At 31.4% G+C, this 14,905-nt stretch overlaps 1 protein-coding gene and 1 non-coding gene across 5 annotated transcripts in view; both read right to left on the bottom strand.

Annotated features, from left to right (window-relative positions):
• LOC142324032 (uncharacterized) overlaps positions 1-14,905 on the bottom strand; it is a 171,057-nt gene that overhangs the window by 58,496 nt on the left and 97,656 nt on the right. The gene's annotated exons all lie outside the window — the stretch shown is intronic.
• On the bottom strand, positions 9,029-9,190 carry LOC142324301 (U1 spliceosomal RNA). Its single transcript, XR_012756264.1, has one exon. It is a non-coding gene; the product is annotated as a U1 spliceosomal RNA (small nuclear RNA).

Here is a 14,905-nt window from a genome sequence, read left to right as displayed (position 1 = left end):
GATACTGCAACACTTACTTCAGTTCTAAAAGATATACTGGGTATACATCTCTACCTAATTAGAAAGCAAGTTATTTAATTTATTTTTACACTACTTTAAATAACATATTATCGAACTCATTTACAAGGAATATTCTACACAAAATCTTATCAGTCTACCTTTAATAAAACATATCACATATTTATAAACACTAGAAGAAGCAATTAGAATGTTTTCGGGGATATCAATCATCCATTACCAATGAAAAATGTACTGCTGGAAATTAAAATAACGATAACATTATGCAATTTAAACTGAATAACATAAGTTACTTTCTTACAAAATGAAAGTAAAAAAGAATCCACACAAAAATATAATCTGTAAATAAAAATTTAACGAAAAAAATTAATAAATAATTTAATAAAATACATTTTTTTTTAAATTTATTTTAATATTATTTCAAACGTGGATGCATATACTTTCAGAAATAGTTATTATGCCTTTGCTTGTAAATTTATAGAAAGTATAATAATGACTTCCTCAAAAAGTAAAGTTAAATAATACTGTTTATGTATACGTGTCAGTGGTCTTGCTCTGTTTAAACGTAACATATGTACAAAACAAACTTACAAATATAATTGCATATCATTTAATCAGAAAAACGTTGTAATTACTAAAATTAATCATTTTTATTCACATGCAATATAATTGTTATAGAGATTGTATTTCACAGAACTGCACATTACGAAATTTGATAAAATATTTATATAGAATAGCCAGATTAAGAATTTGAAAGCAGTACCACCTATCAAGAAAAATAAGTTAGAATTCTTTCAAATACTTTAATAAAATAAAAATGTAAAGAGTATAAAATATATTATTTTTTAACTGTACAAATCAACTAAATTTTATATAGAACAATATCAACTTATTCAACATAAAACCTTTATGAACCAAAGTTCTCTTTCTTTTAATGAAAAAGATCATCATTTTAATACGGATATTCTGAAATGTAAGAAAACATTCTCGAAAAGAAAAGCGATTGTTCCAAATTTTCACAAAAGGAAGAATTAAAAAAAATAATAAATGTACGTGTAATAAACGAACAGGTTTTCAATTAAAATCCATATGGTTCAATTTATTTTTGATGTACATTTGAGGAATACTCTCCACCAAAGAGCGTTACTCTCAGTTAGGAATAACTTCCTTCAATGATCGAGAAAACTTCGGTAAATCGGCCTAGATAAGTCTAGAAAGGTTTTTTAATGTCATAAATGGGCGAGGTTTTAAAGAAAAAGTTCCATTATTATACTTCGGCTGTTCGTTTTTGGCAACTCAATTTTGGACAGATACCCGGCGCGAGGCTACGGACAGTTTGATTTAAGACATTCGTTAGAGGTTAGAAATGGTAGTGCGTGCGCATTTCGTTGCGTAACTGGGTTTGTGTTGTTAACATCAGTGCGTGTACAGTCAGCAAAAGAAGTGAGACGCGAATTATCGTATAATTATGTTTATACTGTGTATTTTATAACATAAACGTATTCTATTTACCTCAAATTGTAAATATGCCCCCTAAAAATTAACGGAAAAACTCTTTTCAATAATTCTGACTATGACTGTACCGTCTCTGTAGCTGTCTGAGTTTTTGTTCTTTGTGAAAACGTATGCGTACTCTTCGTTTTGAAGAGAGTAATTTTACGATTTACACAGTTACGCCCAGTTGCCAATAATAAACGTCAGAAGTATACATAGAAGATTTAAATACTTTTTTGTTGTCAAAAGTAAAATTCTATCAGCAAAAACATTTTTTGCTGCTTAATGAGGATTATTAGGAAATTTTTCAACTAATTACACTGGTCAACATGATTTTTGTCACACGAGTACCAATAGGTTACTTACTTAATGCAGTTTTTTATCCTGTTTTGAAATATGTATTCGGAATTTCTCCATCACCCAAAGTTTTTTTGTTATTTTAATTTTTTTAAAAGGTTCTTTCACTCATTTCTCCACTGTCAAGTAAAAGCTCTAAGAGCATTGTAAATATGATGGAACCAAATGAGCTAACTCAAGGGTAGCGTTGCTACTGTTGTGCAGGTTCAGACGTGTGTAGAGATGTACAAACGTGATCTAGTGTAGCATACATTCATCAGAACGATGCCAGTTGTAAGATAGTAGTGAACCCGTAAACACATCATTGTGAGTGCTTTGTATGTCTGAATTATTGTGTATTACACATTTTTCAACTTTATTTCTTTTAATTAGTAGTTAGTTATATGCCTACAGTTTGTTTAAATCATCCTAACAATTTTTGTTATGTATATGATGAAGTGACGCTCAGTCCCAAAGACGAAACCTTACTCCATTAGTAAAAGTGTTATGAACTTTGTTTTGGGTGTAAAGTCAGGGACCAAAAAAGGGCCTGGGCCCCACATATCTGTTGTTTTTGTGTTCTAGGCTTCTCACTGCATGGAAAAATGGCACATGTCACATGCCATTTGTTATTCCTATAATTTGGAGGGAACCCAAAGACCACTTTTCTGACTGTTATTTCTGCATAACAAACATTAAAGGGATTATGTCAAAATCAAAACTTACAGTATTGTACCCTAACTTGCAATCTGCAATGAGTTCCACATTGCAGAGAATTGCCCATACCAAAGGCTCCAGAACATGTGACATTAGATGAAGAGAACTCAAGTCTGATGGAAGTAAGGAAGAAAAAAAACAGAAAGAAAAAGAAAAAGATTCTGGTGACAAAACTTTTGAACAGAGCAATTCATCTGAGCCTCATTTACTGACTCAAGAAAATTTAACGATCTCATAAGAGATTTAAAGTTATCCAAAAAACAGTCTGAAATGTTTGCTTCCCGGCTAAAAGGATGGAATCTTCTTCAAAAGAATACAAAGATATGTACTTATCGTAATAAGCTGACAGAAACATGTTTTCCAGTGTCAGCAGGTAACAACTGATGGACAACACAAATTCTGTATGGATGCATCTTTTAACACTTTTGTAATGCTGTGTGGGCACTATAACGGAGAGATAAGACTGGCTACATAGATGTCGTAAAGACTTCTTGGGACCAACAGAATATTCAGCTTGCACATCGATCAACTTTTCTTGTATTAGCACTTTCACTGACCACTTTTGCCTGCATCTGCCACATTCCCTGTCTCTTCGAACTTGTCGTATAGGTGCTTAATGGAGGACTTGTTTGGTGCATCCACCACCACCTTTCTATGAAAGGTGGTGGGGCATACCACCTATGAAGGCATAGGTGGTATACCTTTCTATGAACCTTACCTTTCTATGAAGGCATTCTGGGTTTGGGCATAACTGGCACATCTAACGTATAGGGAGACAATGAATATTCACTGCTGCATTTTGTAACCCCCCCCATTTTTCCTCAATCAAACATGCAATAAAAGAAGGAAACACCCTTCCATAAAATTGTGTCACCTTTTGAACACTATATTCTCAAATAATTTCCATTAATGCCATAACATTTTTTTTTTTTATAAGACATTAATAGTATCATTACTAAACAGATTTTTAATTTAAAAGGAACTAGAACACGATCCACGAATCAATTCATTATATGCAATAACCCATTTATATATATATATATATATATATATACACACATACATATAAAATGAGACAAGTCCAAGCTCTGTAGCAGATATGGGGAATTTAACAACACTAAATTCATTTTGAAATTAAACTTTAAAGAAAGATTTTCGTTTAAATAACAATTTTCATTTTAATTTAAGACATTTACATTTCATTAGATTATTCAGTACCGTAATAAAAATTTAAGAGATTATGAAAGGAAACTAAAAATCAAACTGTTTTCTACACAAGGATACCAGAGTTATGTAAAAAAAAAACTGATTTTTATTGTTTTAAATCGACAAGACGGATATAATTTCAGATCAAGACTGGAACAGCACAACTAAGAAATGTTAATGATGTGACATTTTAGCTCATACTAAGTACAGACAACTAGAAAACAAGACAAGACAAAACTTAAAAATCACTTCAATACTCTTTTATCTTGAACTTTTAAAAATCACAATGATTTTAAATTATACCTTTTAATTAAATAATTATAAACCATAAAGAAAAAACAATGTTAGATATAATTATCCAAAAATAAAAGTAAACTATTAATTAATTATGTTAACTAAACACAATCAAGAAACAACTTTTTTAGCACTTAAAAGTAATTAATATAAAAAACAACACCTAAAAAAGAAACGTAAGAAATAATAATTGGAGCAAAAATAAATGTAAAGAGTTGTACTTATTTACATAATAAATATTATATTTAACTGATATGAAACAGTACTATTAATAAAATACACATGGTTAGTTGAACAGTTTAGTTTTAGACACAGTCTAAATATTATCAAATAATGAGTAAGTTACAGTTAACTTGAGCCAAACTCGAACATAATAAAGATTTTTACATTACCATTTTATAAATAATTAAGCAGAACAAATAAAAACATCATTTATAAACTCTAACAAACAGTCCTTTTTTTTTATCATTGCAACAAAAAAAAAAAAAAAATTAAATGAATCAGTGTATAATGTATGTTTCCATTGAAAGGATTACATTAACCTATTTGCTTGATATTATTTGTTCTCACAGCTGTGACAGGTGTAAAGTATTGTTGTGTGTTTGTGGTTTGACAAGAATATTGAGAGATAGCACATGTAGAAATTTACTACAAATACAGTTTATAACTCTTAAAAAATTTATAATGTACAAAATAGTAATTCAAATTAAATACAAAATTAATTTAATAAAAAATTATAAATACCAAAATACAATCATGACTTACTATATACTTTATAATAACTAAAAGAAACTAATACTGAGTTAATGATAGGTAACGAAACAAAAATTTTAAATTCACACAATTCATTTTGTGCAAGTATTATTCACTTATACTGTTTACAAAAGAAGCACCCTACAATTAATAAATGAATAGAATAATGTTACTTTCAGTCCTTTTTTTTCTTTCTTTTTCCTGTTTTGCCTCCGGTAATTACCTTTCAGATAATACTTCAGAGGATGAATGATGATGTTATGTGTGAGTGTAAATGAAGTGCAGTCTTGTACAGTCTCAGTTCCTACCATTCCTGAGATGTGTGGTTAATTAAAACCCAACCACCAAAGAACACCAGTATCCACGATCTAGTATTCAAATCCATGAAAAAATAACTGACTTTCCTAGGACTTGAACGCTGGAACTCTCGACTTCCAAATCAGCTTATTTGGGAAGACATGTTCACCACTAGACCAACCCGGTGAGTTTACTTTCAGTCCTATTCACAAATAACTCGCCCAACAGCTTCTTGTTTTCAACCACTGTCCAAAATGGAATACACTTGATGCACCCTTCACACACTTACTCCAAATGCTTCCACACACTGTAATCACTTTTATCGCAAACTAAACTGAACTCAAAAATTGTAAGAAACTTTCTACAAAGTAGAATTAACAAGGAAAACTGGCAGAAAAATAGTGCCAAAAGGCTTAGAAACAGTGACAGTCATATAAATCTTTGAAAAGTAAGAAATGAAAATTGAACAAAAAAGTATTTATTGGTAGTACGTGAGGCTAAGCAAATGTTACCTCCTTGTAATAATAAATGTCATCCCAAATGTTTTCAAAAGTTTACATTAGTGGATTGCCAAAAAATATTTAAGGAATATTGGCAAATGGGCGAGCTTCAATTCAAAGACGTTGTGATTTCATATCATCTTGTTTGGAGACAGTAAAACCAAAATACAGATATCAAAACACCCAAAGTTCTTGATCTTTAAGTACAGCCTTTATTTTGAACCTAAGAGAAGAAAAAAATTGTGTCAGCAAACTTTTTTTCATGACCACATTGGGAATCAACTCTAGGATCATACATTTGTTCAAGAAAAGCAAGAGTAATTACAAAGGGGATATTACAACCAGAAATGAGAGGAAAGCACAAGCTGTTGCTGAATTAAGCGCATCTATATCACAACATAACAAAATAGTATACAGATTCATATAAACAACATACCGCAAATAGAAAGTCACTACTGCAGGTCTGAAACAAAAAAAGTGTATATAAGGCAGTAAGACAATCGCTGAGCTCTATAGAGACTACAAGAGCAGAATATTTTGTACTCAAATTATTTGATGTACTATACAATGTTTAATACAGAATATAACATCACTTTCTTTAATCCAAAAAAAAGACCAGTGTCAACTTACCTTGCTTTTCTAAATAATGCTAGTACAGATGAAAAACTCAACTTCAGGAAAAGTATGATACCCATCTCAAAGAAAAAGAGCTTTTCCTCTAGGAAAAAGAAAATGATAAAACTTCAGAGTTGGTTGTCGTATATGACCTCCAAGCAGTTTTGTCATGTTGCACAGGCAATGCATCCTCATATTATTATACATCAGAATTGAATGTTTGAAATTTAATTGTATGCCAGTTGGCAAATAATCAAGTTAGCTATTATGTTTGGCATGAGGAACAAGGGCAAAGGGGAGCTAATGAAATTCATTCCTGTGTATCTGGTATAAACACTAAGGCTTACGCTGAGAAAAAATTTATAGACATTAATTCTGCAGCAACAACTGTACAGGGCAAAATAAAAACAAATGCATTTTCTTCAACAATTTAAAATTAGAAAACATACAATCAGTGACCCATAAACACCTCATAATAACCAGAATAAAGGTGATAGATAAGTGCCCAATAAGAGATTGAATGGCAGCATATCAACAAATTCAAAAGGTCTGCTCCAGTCTGTGTTCATAAACAGTACGAGACACTCATCACATAAGCAAGCTGAATTCAGTAGACAAAATGTGTTACAAACATTTCTTTGACTTAAAAAATCTTGTTGCAGAGAAATGGGCACCAATAATATATTCAAAAACTCCAAAGATGAAGTAGCTAAAATAAGAGATGAAACAACGTTCATTTGTAAAGAAGGATCAGATTGGAAAAATCTTTTATAAAAATTTTTACCAGCAGAAGAATAAACTGCAAGTAAACTCAAGGCAAAGACTTTAACTTGAACTAAATTCAAGTTCCTGCCTATTATGATTTTTATAAAAATTTCTCACAAAGTTTTTATTTACTTAAAATAAACTTTCATTCATACTTTAAATTTATTTCAGAAGTAACCAAAAAAAAATAACACTAAGTTCTATATAAATTATTTTAAACCAGACTGTCTCATTGAAACAGGGGTAAAATTTGACATTGCAAATGTAGCTTAAATTGTATACAAACCCACTGCAACGACTCGTGGACTAGTAACCTTTTATGAAATGTTTTTTTTTTTGTTTTTTGTCTTCAGTCATTTGACTGGTTTGATGCAGCTCTCCAAGATTCCCTATCTAGTGCTAGTCGTTTCATTTCAGTATACCCTCTACATCCTACATCCCCAACAATTTGTTTTACATACTCCAAACGTGGCCTGCCTACACAATTTTTTCCTTCTACCTGTCCTAATATTAAAGCGACTATTCCAGGATGCCTTAGTATGTGGCCTATAAGTCTGTCTCTTCTTTTAACTATATTTTTCCAAATGCTTCTTTCTTCATCTATTTGCCGCAATACCTCTTCATTTGTCACTTTATCCACCCATCTGATTTTTAACATTCTCCTATAGCACCACATTTCAAAAGCTTCTAATCTTTTCTTCTCAGATACTCCGATTGTCCAAGTTTCACTTCCATATAAAGCGACACTCCAAACATACACTTTCAAAAATCTTTTCCTGACATTTAAATTAATTTTTGATGTAAACAAATTATATTTCTTACTGAAGGCTAGTTTAGCTTGTGCTATTTGGCATTTTATATCGCTCCTGCTTCGTCCATCTTTAGTAATTTTACTTCCCAAATAACAAAATTCTTCTACCTCCATAATCTTTTCTCCTCCTATTTTCACATTCAGCTGTCCATCTTTGTTATTTCTACTACATTTCATTACTTTTGTTTTCTTCTTGTTTATTTTCATGCGATAGTTCTTGCGTAGGACTTCATCTATGCCGTTCATTGTTTCTTCTAAATCCTTTTTACTCTCGGCTAGAATTACTATATCATCAGCAAATCGTAGCATCTTTATCTTTTCACCTTGTACTGTTACTCCGAATCTAAATTGTTCTTTAACATCATTAACTGCTAGTTCCATGTAAAGATTAAAAAGTAACGGAGATAGGGAACATCCTTGTCGGACTCCCTTTCTTATTAGGGCTTCTTTCTTATGTTCTTCAATTGTTATTGTTGCTGTTTGGTTCCTGTACATGTTAGCAATTGTTCTTCTATCTCTGTATTTGAACCCTAATTTTTTTAAAATGCTGAACATTTTATTCCAGTCTACGTTATCGAAAGCCTTTTCTAGGTCTATAAACGCCAAGTATGTTGGTTTGTTTTTCTTTAATCTTCCTTCTACTATTAATCTGAGGCCTAAAATTGCTTCTCCCTTGTCCCTATACTTTTCCTGAAACCAAATTGTGGTCTTCTCCTAACACTTCTTCCACTCTCCTCTCAATTCTTCTATAAAATTCTAGTTAAGATTTTTGATGCATGACTAGTTAAACTTGTTCTGTATTCTTCACATTTATCTGCCCCTGCTTTCTTTGGTATCATAACTATAACACTTTTTTGAAGTCTGATGGAAATTCCCCATTTTCATAAATATTACACACCAGTTTGTATAATCTATCAATCGCTTCCTCACCTGCACTGCGCAGTAATTCTACAGGTATTCCGTCTACTCCAGGAGCCTTTCTGCCATTTAAATCGTTTAATGCTCTCTTAAATTCAGATCTCAGTATTGTTTCTCCCATTTCATCCTCCTCAACTTCCTCTATAACACCATTTTCTAAATTCATTTCCTCCGTATAACTCTTCAATATATTCCACCCATCTATCGACTTTACCTTTCGTATTATATGAAATAACATACCATTAAGAATTTTTGATTGTAATCTCTCAAAACCCAACAGACATAAATTTGCTTTTTTTAATGTCCGGGACAGCGCGAACGCAGTCCCGACTCCCAAAAATTACGCGCCCGAGATATCCACATTTGGGATATTCGCAGGGGTCAACCAATTCGAAGTGCAATGAAAAGGTCTCACCCTGGAGGAACCGCCTTATTGATCACGGTAACCCCCACGCCAGGTAAGTATGCTCAAATCACAAATCAGCTAAGACCCCACAAAAACAGCACGTAATTAGGTTTCGAGAAGTTACAGAATTAACTTCCAAGAACTTCAATATGAAACAAATTCTTACAATCACTTTTAATTAAATAAGTTTAAAAACGTAATTTCTAATAAATAACTGATGTCTAACGCGTTGAAATGAATAATTGTTACTTAAATACAGAAAAATAATCGACTAACTTATTACATTCAACTACCCTTGGTAGCGATTTGTAAGAGTTCCACTACTCGCCGCCAGGGTGAGCGCATACAGCTAAATGTAGTACCATGTATTAGATTTCAAAATATGATCTAACAGGTGTATTAAATACCGTAATAAAAAAATCGGTGATTTCATCAAACATCTGTTTCAAAGGGAAATTCCATTTCAAAGAGAAAAAAAAATTATAGAAACTTAAGATGTACGTGCAAAATGCCATAAATTTATTAAACTAAAATGCCATTAACTTTCTGTAACCTTCAAATTAAAATACAGTACCTATATTTTAATGTGTTAGTATAATAATAGTATACAGATTGGCAAAATGAAACTGATATTATGAAATAAATATTACATAAATGATTTTTTTTATCTTTTACATCTTTACACAAGTAAACAATAGAAATGCAGTGTGTTCATTACTACAGGGCAGGGAAAGAATAATTTTGGTTAAGTCAAATTCAAAGCCAATGCCTGCAAAAATATTGCAGATTTTTAATGTTAACCTAAACAGCAACAATGGTATTACTAAAGCTATTAATACCTAATTTTTGAATATATGAAGAAAATGATTTATTTAATTTGAGATATATGAAGAAATAAACGATCTAATTAAATATTTAATAAATGGCAATTAATAATGAAAGACTGTCTGAAGAATGAGAACAGAATATATTTGCAAAACATGAACCAGATCAAAGAAATAGGTTTTTGGGGTTTCAGAATTTTTCAACAACTATACTAAAATATAAATATAAAAATATAGGGAGACACTTAAGAACAAAGAAATGGGACATAAAATATTAACAGGCTATAAAATATGATTAACTTAAAAATTTGAATGAATCATAGGTATAGACCTAAAAATTACTTCAAAATCAATCAATAACTATGAGATAAAGATTTATTTAATTATAAATAGTTAAATACACTACAGAACTAACTAGTAATGATTTTAGTACAGGATACTGTTTTCTCAGTTTAAAATACTTAATTCAGAAATAAAAATGCTCTTGAAATATATCACTTAATGCAAAAATAATTACTTTTCCTTTAAATCAATTTTATCAGCCATAGGCAATTTTGTTTATGACAAAAATATGCTGAATTTTATAAGTAAAAATCAAAGCAAACACAGGGGTCTAAGAATTTAAATAGAAGATTATAAAAAAAAAACTCCAACTTTCATTATTTTATATAATATTTTTTGTATAATTTTTTGCGTAAGAAATATATCAGGCCTATGTATAAAAAATGACTCAAAGATCTCCAAACTATTACATATATATACATATATATATATATAAGGAATTTATATTTTAAGCGCATGATATTTTTGTACTCCTCACACCTCAAAATGTAAAGAAACTCTATTTCACCCCCCCTCAGAAATATAATTTGCTTACATCAAAAATTAATTTAAATGTCAGGAAAACATTTTTGAAAGTATATGTTTGGAGCTTAGCTTTATATGGAAGTGAAACTTGGATGATCAAAGTACCTGAGAAAAAAAGATTAGAAGTTTTTGAAAAGTGGTGCTACAGGAGAATGTTAAAAATCATATTGGTGGATAATGTGAAAAATGAAGTGTTGTGGCAAACTGATGAAGAAAGAAGCATTTGGAAAAATATAGCTAAAAGAAGAACAGACTTACAGGCCACATATTAAGGCATCCTAGAATAGTTGCTTTGATATTAGAGGGACAGGTAGATGGAAAAAATTGTGCAGGCAGGCAACATTTGGAATGTGTAAAACAAATTGTTAGAGAGTAGGATGTAGGGGGTATACTGAAATGAAATGATAGGGAATCTTGGAGAGCTGTATCAAACCAGTCAAATGACTGAAGACAAAAAAAAAAGAGCTGATCTCTATAGCTGAGTTGTAGTATCCCTGCCTTTCATCCAGTAGTTTAGTGTTCGAGTTCCTGATCAGATATGGCAACGTTCACACACTACAACAAATCCATTTCATTATCACTCCTCAATAGCTGTTACACTGTACCAGCCACAATAAGTTGGAATATAGACGAGCACATCCATTGGTTCTGAGCAAACAGATTGTATATATTTAATTGTCAAAAAAATATATAATAATAAGTAAAGAAACATCTACAAATTTTCTATATCATAAGATAAATGTGCAGATTGTTACATTAAACTATCACCTGTATTTGCAATGATACAAAACCCCTCTTTTTATTACAAATATGTTGTTATTAAGCTGTATGCCCAGTGAAAGGAAGAAAAAACAGTTTACAGCATAATTGGTTTAGAATTTGAATGAGTAATATTTATTTTAAGATTTTACAATACTAGAAAACAGTATTTTAAACCAGATTTAAAAATAATTTATCAAGTTTTCTGAATAATTTGTTTTATAATGAAACGGTCTTTACTTTAGAGATAACCTTTTGTATATATACACATGTAGTGCTCAACTTAGAAGAGGTCCAATCACTTAATTCAGTCTATAGATAATAGTTTATTGGTAAATACATAATAAATTACAGAAGGCATTGAAAATGATGTCCACCCACTTCTAAGCACTTGTCATCACGTTTGACCATGTTCCTGGCTTCTCTTGTTAGCTGTACCCTGTCTGTTTTCAGAATAGTATTGGTTATGCTTGTCTTCAATTCCTGCAGGGTGCGTGGATTGCTCCTATAAATAATATTTTTTAAGTAAACCCACAGAAAGAGGTTTGGACTAGTCAGATCAGAGGATCTGGTGACAACAATCATTTAGAAGTGATTCTTCTACGGAAAAAATCCTGTAGTATCTCTAGTAAAGTGAACTGTATGCTATATGGTGCTATCCTCTTGTAACCAGCAGTCACGCTCATCCACCTGCAGTAAGTCTATGAATTGTTGAATAATTTCTTAATATGCAGCATCTCGTTTTTTTTTTCAAAAAGAAAACAAGGTTCCTATTATTCGTTGCCTTGAAACCATACGCCATACGCCTTTCTTTTGTGGGTGTAGGGTAGATTAAAAAAATGTGTGGGTTTTCAGTACTCCTATTAACATACCCACCAACATGAAACCACACTTCAGCTGTGAAAAATATTTGGTCTAAAATGCCAATGTTGCCTCTAATGAAGTTCTTGAATCGTTGACAGTAGAGAACCCTTTTAACATAATCAGCATTAATCAGCTCATGGAAAACCTGCATTCGATGGATAACATTTCAGCATTCTCATCACAGCATTGTGAACTGAACCTAGTGAAATGTTTTTTTACCGACTCAGTCTCCGCAAAGGGACTTGTAACAGTCGCTTTAATGTCCTGTAGGACCTACGTCGTTAAAACTGACCTGACTCGGGCACGATTCCGATTTAAAACCGAACTTGTTTTACGAAATTTTTTTAAATAACTTCTAAATAACACTTTTCACTGGAGCTTCCTTTTAAAATCTTTCCCTGAACTTTCGCCGGCACACAAGAGATTTCGTATCTAAAGTTTCCATCAGAATTCCCGTTCTTCAACAGTTAACCTCACTTTAAGGTTACGATTGCGTAACCTTGTTCAAAAGCCAACGCTCGACGCATACTGGCAGTACTCGAATGTGGAGGCAAGAAACAGTCCTTCCCATCCCAGCTCCGTCATACCAACATCTTCCAAATTAATTTACCCATCTCACACCAATATATGCATTTTAACAAAAATATGAATTTAGTAAACTACTGAGTGAGGCCTCTTTTAAATCGAACACCATATATGTATATATAGTTTCTTAATCAGTTTATTATAAAAAAGTTTTCAAAAATAATTTTTCCCAACAGAAAAATTTATACCTAAAAGAAACTGTTAATAATGGAAAACCATTAATCAAAAGAACGTAAGTAAGATTTATTATTATTAAACGATTTATAATATATATTTTAAATACTTGCGCTTTATGTGGGCGTTAGAAACGAATTTTTTTTTAAAGAAAAATGAAATGAATTTTCATATTTTAACAGAAAAAATGTTAATAAAAAATAAGAAAATTCTTGATTTTATTTAATATTTTTAAGCTTGAAATTCATCGGCAAAGACAGCGCGAAAAGTATAGGTTACTGCAGTCAGTTAATTTCATGGTTATATTCGACAAGAAATCCGCCAAAAATATCAATGACGAAAGGTATTAAATAAAAAAAAAAAACAAAAACAAAAAAAAGGAAACGCCGATTTATCTTCAATTCAATAAAGTTTAAATTCAAGGACTCTTTTTAAAATACGTAATAATAAAAAAGTGAAGAATAAAAATAAAATAAAAACATTAGAATGAACAACGGAGATAACTAGCCAAGCCTGCAACACTAAAATTCATGGAACAGTGAACTGGACGGATACACAGGAAATTGCTATGGATTTCATTCATTCATTCATCAGACAACAAAAAAAGGAGACAGAAAGAGAGGGAGGGAGTGACAGAGTTGTCAAGTAATGTATTAATAAATTACGCAAGTAAATAAATCTAACCGGTATTATAACGAAACAGTGGTCATAAATTAATGTCAGTAAAGAGGAAAAGGGGTTGATGGATAGGAGTACAGGCAGCGGAAAAGAGATAATGATAAAGTGTGAGAGAAGAGGAAAACGATATACAGGAATTCCACACCTCTCCGTTCATCCTTTTTAACACAATTCGGTAACAGTTCATCCTTCTTTATCGTTAATATGGTAATAGAGTTGTAACTAACCATAACGTACACTTATCTGCCTGTAACAAAATTGATGCACCCGATTTCGCCCCGGGCGGCGTGCTCTGTAGCCCACATGTCCACCTTTGCTGTTTTTAAAAGTGAAAAATTATACTGGACAAAATTAATTTCCAGTAAAATAATTTTTTAAAATTATTTTTGTTTTTAGGTTTGGACTGCATTATATAACCGGAAGAGAATGCTTTGTCAAAATACTTCAAAGTTCTCTGAGAAAGACATTTTTTTCAAAATTTATATGCTTCTGTCTTGATCCCAAAAATCTTAACTTCTCCCTAATGAATGAAAGAAGTGAACATTACGCGTTGATTCTCAACAAAAGAAGGTAAATTAACGAATTAATATATATCCCTTGGGTAAAGGAACATACTTTAATACAATCAGTCCCAGTCTTTCTTTTGTTTGTGAAACATGTATAGCTCTTGAGACATAAGTGGCACCAATCAGAGAATACGAGAGCCACCTTTTAAGTTTTTACAAAAACAATGAATGAAAAAAATTATTTTGTAATAATTATTTTATTGTTTCTCAAAATATTCACCTTTAAGATTTATAAACTTTTTTTATGCGCTCGAACCAATTCTCGAAACATTTTTACACTCTGAAGTTGGTATCTCAAAAACATGGTTTTGGAAGGATTCAGCAGCTTCTTGAGGTGATGAAAATCGTTGTCCAAGAGTTTTGTGATTGATATTCGGGAACAAAAAGAAGTCTAGACGATAAATCAGGTGAATACGGGCCACGAGACATTAATTCAATGTTTTTCTCCGTCAAATAAC

The sequence above is a fragment of the Lycorma delicatula genome, chromosome 4 (assembly GCF_047948215.1).
Source record: "Lycorma delicatula isolate Av1 chromosome 4, ASM4794821v1, whole genome shotgun sequence".
Taxonomy (NCBI): Eukaryota; Metazoa; Arthropoda; class Insecta; order Hemiptera; family Fulgoridae; genus Lycorma; species Lycorma delicatula.
The sequence above is the reverse complement of the archived record's forward strand: the minus strand, read 5'-3'. Positions and strand labels throughout refer to the sequence as shown.